This window comes from Rhinopithecus bieti, unplaced genomic scaffold (assembly GCF_001698545.2).
Source record: "Rhinopithecus bieti isolate Rb0 unplaced genomic scaffold, ASM169854v2 scaffold_20150, whole genome shotgun sequence".
NCBI classification, from domain to species: Eukaryota; Metazoa; Chordata; class Mammalia; order Primates; family Cercopithecidae; genus Rhinopithecus; species Rhinopithecus bieti.
In genome coordinates this window covers 159,314-169,936 of record NW_016810565.1, presented here as the reverse complement: position 1 = coordinate 169,936, position 10,623 = coordinate 159,314, and positions in this window count along the sequence as shown.

The following is a 10,623-nucleotide window of genomic DNA, read 5'->3' as shown; positions in this document are numbered from 1 at the left end:
CACGAAAGATAAGTAGAAGCCCGGAAGTAAAGGATCAAGCTAGGATTTATGTATGGAAACTCCAGTAGGGAGGAGGCCTTCTGTTTGTTTCAGTCACGGGCAGGCATCTCATTTTCACTAAAAACAGAGCTAGGAATAGCCTTGCAAATGTCCCATTCTCATAAATCTATCCCTTCATTTACTCCTTCACTAAAGACATTATAAAGAGGAGACATTATTAAAATTTCCTTTTGCCCGAACGAGTAAATCTCTTCAACTATTTATCACAAAGAACTATAATTAAATTTTTTTTTTTACTTCTTTTGAGTTTTTATTTTATTTTATTTTATTTTTGAGACAGGGTCTCACTCTGTCACCCAGGTTGGAGAGCAGTGGCATGAACTCGGCTCACTATAGCCTCAACCTCCAGGGCTCAATTGATCCTCCCATCTCACCCTCCCAAGTAACTGGGCTACAGGCACATGCCAGGGCACCAGGCTAATTTTAGTATTTTTAGTAGAGGCAGGGTTTCGCCATGTTACCTGGGCTGGTCTTGAACTCTGAGCTCAAGCAGTCCTCCCACCTCTGCCTCCTAAAGTGCTGGGATTACAGACGTGAGGCACCATGCCCGGCTGCTTATTTTAATCAAAACGAAAAATCAGGCTGGGCACGGTGGCTCATGCCTGTAATCCCAGCAGGTGTGAGCTACCTGGGAGGATCGCTTGAGCCAGGAAGGTGAAGAGTGTAATGAACTGTAATTGCATCACTACACTCCAGCCTGGGTGACAGAGCAAGACCCTGTCTAAAAAAAAACTACATTAAAAAATAAAATAAGTCCGGGCATGGTGGCTCATGCCTTTAATCCCAGGACTTTGGGAGGCCAAGGCAGGCGGATCACAAGGTCGGGAGTTCAAGACCAGCCTGGCCAACATGGCGAAACCCCATCTCTATCAAACATACAAAAATTAGCCAGGTGTGTTGGTATATGCCTGGGGTCCCAGCTACTCAGGAAGCTGAGGCAGGAGAATTACTTGAACTCAGGAGACAAAGGTTGCAGTGAGCCGAGATCACACCACTGCACTTCAGCCTGGGTGATCGAGCAAGACTCAGTCTCAAAAAATAATAATAATAAATTTAAAAAATAAAATGAAATAAAATAAGTGGCTGGGCATGTGTAATCTCAGCACTTTGGGAAGCTGAGGCAGGCAGATCACTTGAGGCCAGGAGTTTGAGACCAGCCTGGCCAAGATGGTGAAATCCTGTCTCTACCAAAAATACAAAAAATTAGCTGGGCATGGTGGCACACACCTGTGGTCCCAGCTACTTGGGAGGCTAAGGAATGAGAATCACTTCAACCCAGGAGGCGGAGGTTGCCGTGAGCTGAGATCACACTACTGCACTCCAGCCTGGGTGACAGAGCAAGACTGTCTCAAAAACTAAAATAAAATAAAATAAAACAAAACAAAACAAAATAGAATAAAATAAGGAATCCATCTACTAAAGCTTAGAAATCTTGTTACAAAGAGACCTAACTGGCTTAATGATAAACTGATTATTGTGCTATTAATTATAATAATAGCTCTTCCTCCAAGCTCTATTCTTTCTCAAGAGTGTCAATTTAGAAAAGATTTTAGACAGAATTTAGTAGGTATGAGTTTATTCTGGCTTACTTCGTGGGAGGAAATCTTTTAAATCTCAACATATATAACCACATTTAAAATAAAAACCAATAATAATTAATACCTTGCATTTTTAAAAGCTCTCACATACTTGCGTATGATTAGATGCTATTTGTGGACAAGTAGAGGATGATACTATTTTCCAAATTTCACAAATGAGGAAGTTTGTGGCAGAGCACTTAACTGAGAAGACGTGATCTCCAGTTAAGCTATGAAACTTAGTTTCTTTTATTTATTTATTTATTTATTTATTTTTTAGACGGAGTCTCACGATCTTGGCTCACTGCGAGCTCCGCCTCCTGGGTTCACGCCATTCTCCCGTCTCAGCCTCCCAAGTAGCTGGAACTACAGGTGTCTGCCCCCCACGCCCGGCTAATTTTCTGTATTTTTGGTACAGACGGGTTTTCACCATGTTAGCCAGGATGGTCTTGATCTCCTGACCTTCTGATCCGCCCCCCTCAGACCCCCAAAGTGCTGGGACTACAGGTGTGATCCACCGCGCACGGCCCGAACCTTAGTTTCTTTAACACCAGGCTGCTGAAATAAATGGTATATATATGAAGGTGTTTTCTGACTCTATGGGTATATGATTTAGTGAAATGGTAACAATACTAGATCTAGTGATAGTGACAGGAGACAGCCAAATGCCTAGGCAGTTAGGGGTGGGTCCCCAGTGAAACCCCACCTCCAAGCCAAAAACAGTTTAAAGCTTGAAAACCAAGCTACAGATTAAGTCCGCGGACCAGATTGAGAACTTGTCTTCCCATTTGGCATCCTTTCTTCTGATTGATCCCCACCCTTCACCTATTTTACATATACCTACCCTTTCCTGATTGATTTTCTACACTGTCATGCCCACCTTTGAGTGACGTCTTTGCTTTAACCTTTTTTGTATAGTCACAAACCAATCTGCACATATTCCCCGTCCTGTGCCTATAAAGATGCCAGACTCAGTCAGTAGAGCAGGAGACAGCCTGACTTTGGGGAAGATGACCTGCCCTTCCTGTCCCTTCTCCAGCTCCCCTCTCTGCTGAGAGTCATTTTCATCACTCAAAAAAATTCTCTGCCCTCAACATCCTTCTTTTTTTTTTTTTTGAGATGGAGTCTTGCTCTGTTGCCCAGGCTGGAGTGCAATGGTGCAATCTCAGCTCACTGCAACCTACACCTCCTGGGTTCAAGCGATTCTCCTGCCTCAGCCTCCTAAGTAGCTGGGATTATAGGCACCGGCCACCATGCCCAGCTATTTTTTTGTATTTTTAGTAGACATGGGTTTTCACCATGTTGGCCAGGCTGATCTCAAACTCCTGACCTCAGGTGATCCACCCACCTCAGCCTCCCAAAGTGCTGAGATTACTGGCATGAGCCACCGCATCTGGCCCGCCATCCTTCGGTCCTCCATGTGACCTCATTCTTCTTGGACACCAGACAAGACCTTGGGACCCACCAAGTACAGGTACCCAGAAAGACTGTCACACTGGTCCTTTGCCCTAGCCAGCGGAAGGCAGCTGCCCCACATGACGAGGCAAGGGGCCAACTGAGCTACTAACATACTGCTGTTTGTGAATGATGAAACTAAAGGAGCACTGTAACACCCGCTCTGAGGCTTCAGGGTCATGGGCACCTTCACCTGGGCACTGCAATATTCCTCTTGAGGCGACATGCCTGGTCTGGCCGCAGGCCCCACACAGAGCTTGCTCCTGTGCCAGTGCCCAGAGTGGCTGGCTGGATCTTGAACTTACTCGCTCATGTGCTCCCTCCCACAAGTGGTTGAGTGTGGTGGGCCTAGTATACAAGGTGCCTCCTTCCGTGAGTTTGTTTAAGGGGCCAAGAAAAATCCTGCATCATTAGGAGCCAGATCTCCTAGCTTCCAGCTTTGGAATCTTCTAGGGGAGAGAGATACTATGATTTATTAAGCATCTACTATACCAAGCCTTTTATATTTATTATTTCAGCAACAATTTAAGTGTTGTAACTAAAAATTATCACTATTATTATTATTTTATTTTTTTGAGACAGAGTCTCACTCTGACACTGAGGCTGGAGTGCAGTGGCATGATCATGGCTCACTGAAGCCTTGACCTCCTGGGCCTAAGCAATCCTCTTGCCGCAGCCTCCCAAGTAGCTGTTGTAGCTGGTTTTTTTTAAAAAAAATCCATGCCTTCCTATTAACAACAAAAACTCCAACCAGGTTTGTCTAATGCCCAATTCCATACCCTTTCTTTTACCATATTTGTGTTCCATTATGGATCACAAAAGTCTTCTCATTTAAATTTAGGTTGTATATTGTCATTATTAAAGTAGTGCTCCTCTTTGTTATGCCTGTGGTTGCTAAAAGAAGAAAAGAGAGAGAAAGAAAAAGACCAAAGTGTTGGCCAGTACGGTGGCTCATGCCTGTAATCCCAGCACTTTGGGAGGCAGAGGCGGGTGGATCATCTGAGGTCAGAAGTTTGAGACCAGCCTGAACAACATGGTGAAACCCTGTCTCTTCTAAAAATACAAAAATTAACCTGGTGTGATTGTGCACACCTGTAGTCCCAGCTACTCGGGAAGCTGACCCAGGAGAATCACTTGGACCTGGGAGGCAGAGGTTGCGGTGAGCAAAGATTGTGCCACTGCACTCCAGCCAGGGCACTAGAGTGAGACTCTGTCTCAAAAAAGAAAAAAACAACAACAGCAACAAAAGACTGCCATTCCTTATGGGTCTTACAGATGTAACTCACTGCTGGGAACCCGAGCCCTTTTTTTTTTTTGCCAGGAAAGGTAAAAATCATCTGGGGATAGAACATAAAAATGTACAGGTTAATAGAGTTATGAAATTTAAGATGTTTAAACAGGGTTTAGGTAACGTAGTTGTAATCCCTTTACCTAAATGTCTTATGAAAATGGGTATCGTATCTAGCTGGGGGATGTTTCCCCTTCCTAGGACTATAAAACCGAAGGCATGTATATCTCCTCTTTTGAAAAATGTTAGTTGGACATGTTAATGGGAAATAGTAAATTCACCTGAGCCCACAAAGTATAGGGTAGAAGGTAGAGTGCTAGTTGGGACAAATCATCCCCTTCATAGCCCTTTGTGGAGTGTTTATTGGGGATAATGGCAAAAAACAAAACAAAACAAAAAACCCTTATGAGTACTTCCCAATGACAACTACTGGACTAGAGAATTTCCACTTAACGTGCATATACTGCCTTGCTATGAAACGTTAACTGAAGCTACCCCTATGCTAATTGAAATAATGGTGCCCAAAAGAGTTCCATGATAAAATAATCTTGCCACCTGGGGATACAAGGAGGAGATACTCATAAGCAGGGAGCCTCTTTCTCTCTAGGACTAATTCTAACTATGTATGTGAGGAGCTGCTAAATTCCACAGTGCCTGATAGACAGCTCTCATGAGCTGTTTGGCTTATGAAGGGCATTTCCAAGGTAAACAAACATCTTGTTGGAAACTCCTGACCTCAAGTGATCTGACCGCCTTGTCCTCCTAAAGTGCTGGGATTACAGGCATGAGCCACCACACCCGGCCAGGAACAGCAAATTTGATAAGGTTTCTCAGACAGTCCTATGATTCTGCAGAGGGAAAATTTGTGTAAAAGGGGACCTCTTAAACCCCAAATTTCCCATGACCTGGGTAATAGGCATCTTCAGTGGGAGGATATCCCAGTTATCATAAAGCCAGTCAGTGCTCTCATATGAAGCATGTTATTCAATCACTGCTTCATCTGGGGGACTTCACTTCGTATTTTATAGGGAGAGCTGGGTAGTCCCCTTCATAGGGCAAACAGACCTTACAGTGGCATTTGGTCCAGTAGCTGATCATTCTTTCAGGAATAACCTCCTGTGCATTTAGATTACATATACTTATCAGTGCTTGTTCAATAGTGAGCTGTGGGCTCTGCATTAATCCAAACAACCTTTTCAATTCTGTAGCATTTAAAATTAAGGATTTTGCCCATAAATTGTTTCTTTTTACAATCCACTATAGTAAAGAGTTTTTAAGAAAGTGATGATACCAATCTACAAAATGGAACTATTCCTTTACATTATACCCTCTGGGTTTGTTTTGTTTTGTTTGTTTGTTTTGAGATGGAGTCTTGCTCTGTCACCCAGGCTGGAGTGCAGTGGCACTATCTCGGCTCACTGCAACCTCCACCTCCCAGGTTCAAGCGATTCTCCTGCCTCAACCTCCCAAGTAGCTGGGGCTACAGGCGCCCACTACCACGCCCAGCTAATTTTTGTGTTTTTGGTAGAGATGAGGTTTCACTATATCAGCCAGGCTAGTCTTGAATTCCTGACTTCATGATCCGTCTGCCTCGGCCTCCCAAAGTGCTGGGATTACAGATGGGAGCCACCGAGCCTCGCCTACCCTCTGGTTTTAATAGTTACTTGGTTTTGCCTTTCACCCACATTGACTGTCTTCTTGGAAGCCACAGGTCTTAGAGATAAACTTGTTTCCCTGTCTTAATTGTTTTTTAACCATTACTTTTACTTGTATACTTTTTCCTTCAGCTTAAAGTGACTCAAATTGTTTCTTAACTAGAAAGAACCACACTTTTTGTTTTTTGCAAAATCCTCATCCTTGTGTTTTAGAAACTTCACCAAAAACATTTTTTATGCTCCATCTTAATTTAGTAACCCAAATTTCCTATGGAAAAAAACCCGAGGTTTTAACATAATATGACTTTTTTTTTTTTTTTGAGACAGAGTCTTGCTCTGTTGCCCAGGCTTGAGTACAGTGGTGTGATCTCAGCTCACTGCAAGCTCTGCCTCCCAGGTTCACGCCATTCTCCTGCCTCAGCCTCCCAAGTAGCTGGGACTACAGGCGCCCGCCACCACACCCGGCTAATGTTTTGTATTTTTAGCAGAGACGGGGTTTGACCGTGTTAGCCAGGATGGTCTCGATCTCCTGACCTCGTGATCCGCCCACCTCAGTCTCCCAAAGTGCTGGGATTACAGGCGTGAGCCACCGCGCCTGGCCAACATAATATGACTTTAACATTTTGAATTACGGGAGAGAGTTTTGAGGTTAAATTTACTAAATTAATTTTATCAGAGATTACCAAGATCATGTAAATTAAAATATCTGAGCTAATTTTTACTAATCCGATAAACATTTATTTTCTTTTAAGTCAATTGATTAGCTCTTTTATATAGTTTGGTAGTGATAAAAGAAAAACTTTAGCCAAATTAAATGTAAAGGAGTTTAATTGAGCAAGGAATGATTTGTGAATTGGGCAGCCTCCTGAGCCAGAGTAGGCTCTGAGACTTCAGTGCAGCCACGTGGTGGAAGAAGATTTATGGACAGAAAAAGGAAAGTGACATACAAAAAACGATGAGGTACAGACAGCTGGATTGGTTATAGGTTGGAGTCTGCCTTATTTGAACACAGTTCAAATAGTTGGCTACATTTGATTGGCCAAAACCTTGTGATTGCCACAAATGTAGGCTATGGTCTGTTTACACCTCTACTTGTTAGAATTCACGATGTACAGAGAAACCTTTAGGTTGAACTTAAAATATATAAGGAGTCAGCTTTAGGCTTTTTTTTTCTTCTTGTCATACTTTAGTATGCATAGGCTAATCTTGATTTAACAATTCCCCACTTTTGGCCATCTTCTCAATTTTGAAAGACTGACCAAAACTTCAGTCATTGATGTCACTAATATCATCATAAGTGTACTTATTTGGTCTTGAAACCCACTGGAAAACAGTAGAACAGTAGGTTTTGCAAGGTAGGAACAAAGACTGAGTAAAGGGTACTTCCTTAAGCCTGAACATCCTGTTTATAGGACAAAAATAAAACCTGCTCTGGTCTAGAACCTATGTATTTTCTTTAAGTCTTAGTTTGATTATGTCACATTCAGCTTGAGTAACTCCATTTTGGTTTGGTCTGGTTCACTGGGGCCTAGTTCATGAGCTCAGTCCAAAACAATGGCCTCCCATAATTTTGTTTAAAAATTCCCCCCCTTTCGGTCAGGTTCTTACTTAGGTGAGGGTGTGACCAAAACTTAGGGCCTTAACACCACTCTCAGTTACCATCATTTTGGGTTTCCGGTCTCAGCATGTCACTTACAGGTTACAGTGTCCTCATGGTCACACATTTCTTTCAGCTCTTGAAATTGCAGTTGAAGAGAGACCATTTGACATTCTAGAGATGGCTGCATGCAAACATTTAAAATCTTTGAGAGAATACAGCACACCAGGGAGACTACTGTTGTGACTATCAGGAGGATAACACCAAGAGTTTGGAGTATGCTCCTTACCAAGGGTCTCCATAAACCAAACCACGTAAAACTAAATAGATCAAAGAATGAGTTAAAGAGTCTACTAACGTAACTAAGCAGTCTCTTAATTAATCCCCTTCAACTGAATCTCTGTAATGTACATTTGATGTATTTCTCCATAGACCACAAGTGCCAGCAGCTACACAGATACTTCTGTTTAGCCAGTAAGTAATTTAGAGCAATACTATTATTTAGCATAACATTCACAAGAGAATTTAAAGTCTATTTCTGTAACCATGGTCTTTACAGCAGAATCTGCTATAGAGCCTATCATGAGGGATACATTTCTAATCATTGCCTCTTTTACTCCAAACTGTGGAAAAAAGGACCTAACAAATGATGTCCTTCTAGAAGAGTGAAGGCCTCCTGGCAATATTCTCTTTAACCCATGATATGGGTTAAGAGGAGTGAACCAATATCCTGTTTCTGGCTGATCGTGAGGCAATGTATGTATCATTAAAGTTTCTCAACCTACATTAGGCCTTCATCTTTTATCTATCAAAATGTAAGGTTATCCATGTATAAGGTTGGCTACAAAATCCCTCACAAATAAAAGTATACCCCATAAGTGCACAGAACAGACCCCCTTTTCACTTCTATTGTCTGTAGAGGCATAAGCAAAGGGAAAAATTTCAAAGATAAATATTCTACTATCTCATGATAGTAGAGAAGTCTTTATTCATGATCTTGGGAAAAGCTGTTCACATCAAGGATGCCATCTTCTTCTTGGGAGAAACTTCCCTGGTGAGCTTTTCCTTAGGGGTTCCAATGGGTGTACAATTCCAAGAGTGTAGAGGGACCTTTCTTGGTTGTGAGATTGTGAACCCAAAGTTCAAGATCCCAAAGTTTTGCTACTTTGTAGCAAAGGCAGTGTTTCTCTGATGTTCTCAGAAGATCCAATCTTCAGGTTCTAGATTATGAAGGGGTTGATTGTACTCAGTCAGTGAACCATAAAAAGCTTTCTTTGCCTTATTAAAATACACTATGGCATAATAATCTACTATCATAACATTAGCTGTCTTGCATAGGAAAGCTTTTATACAACTAGAAAACATGCATTGAAAATGACAATTGGTCAGGTGTGATGGCTCACACCTGTAATCCCAGCACTTTGGGAGGCTAAGGTGGGTGGATCACTTGATGTCAGGAGCTTGAGACCAGCCTGGTCAACATGGTGAAACCCCATCTCTACCAAAAATACAAAAATTAGCTGGGCGTGGTGGCAGGCACCTGTAATCCCAGCTACTTAGGAGGTTCAGGTAGGAGAATTGCCTGAACCCAGGAGGCAGAGGTTGCAGTGGGCTGAGATCATGCCACTGCAATCCAGCCTGGATGACAGAATAAGACTGTCTCAAGATTAAAAAAAAGACAATTGGATGAAATCCCTCTATAAATGTTTAAATGGCCCATCAGGTAGTAAAACGTACCTGTAGCTTTGATCATCTTTCCAGGAATATGGGTTTGACAAATCAAACATTGGTCATAAGCTATTTTAGCAATTTAGAAGTCACTACACCAATATATATTTAATTTAGATCATTTTATCTTTTCCATGATGAGTCATGGAATGCAGAACTGTTAATAGCCAGAGCTTTAAGGACTCAGGAAAGACAAGGCAGCCATCCTGGTTTTCCATTAGTCCATGCTTAACATTGAACATTTGTCCTCTTGAATACCAGTCGTTTCTCCAAATTAGGAGCATAGCAGTAATAACTGATGGGTTATCATAAGTAATTTGACATAGACCATGGAGTTCATTGTATATCTACACAATTTTAGTATTGGCTGATTTAGCATGAAAATCTGGAAAAGTATTTTCTTGGTATTCAATTAATTTTTGTTGTACTTTGGTTAGCAGTTTTATAAACCAGTCAGTCTTTTCATTACAGCTCCAGGAATTCTCACCCAGTCTAAATGATATGATTATGAAGTTGTCAGAAACCTGTATTCAAAAGTGCTTTTCAGGGTCTTTTCCATCCTTTCATGAACTTCCTAAAAGACATCATATTATAGGTTTTTGTGTACTTGTGAAGTTTTCAGAAGCTGCATCTGAATTAAGTAATTAACTGTGGAAATGACTTTATTTTTATTAAATAAATAAATATTTTTTGAGACACAGCCTTACTGTATCCTCCAGGCTGGAGTGCAGTGGTATGATCTTGGCTTACTGCAACCTCCACCTCCTGGGTTCAAGCAATTCTTCTGCCTCAGTCTCCTGAGTAGCTGGGATTACAGGCACCTGCTACCACACCCAGCTAACTTTTGTATTTTAGTAGAGACAGGGTTTCACCATGTTGGCCAGGCTGATCTCAAACTCCTGACCTCAGGTGATCTGCCCTCCTTGGTCTCTCAAAGTGCTGGGATTTTAGGCGTGAGCCACTGTGCCCGGACTGGAAATGACTTTAAAAAGTCATAGTAAAGGACAAATCAACAAGGAACAAGGAAATTTGGTTATTTCTGTAGTGTAGAATAGCTTAACATAATAACTATAATTATGATTGATAACATATACTCAGACATATTAGAATTTTAGAAATCCCATACAATTTTGTAACAAAATTTTTTTTTTTTTTTTTTTTTTTTTTTGAGACAGAGTCTTCCTCTGTCGCCCAGGCTGAAGTGCAGTGGCCGCATCTCAGCTCACTGCAAGCTCCGCCTCCCGGGTTCACCCCATTTTCCTA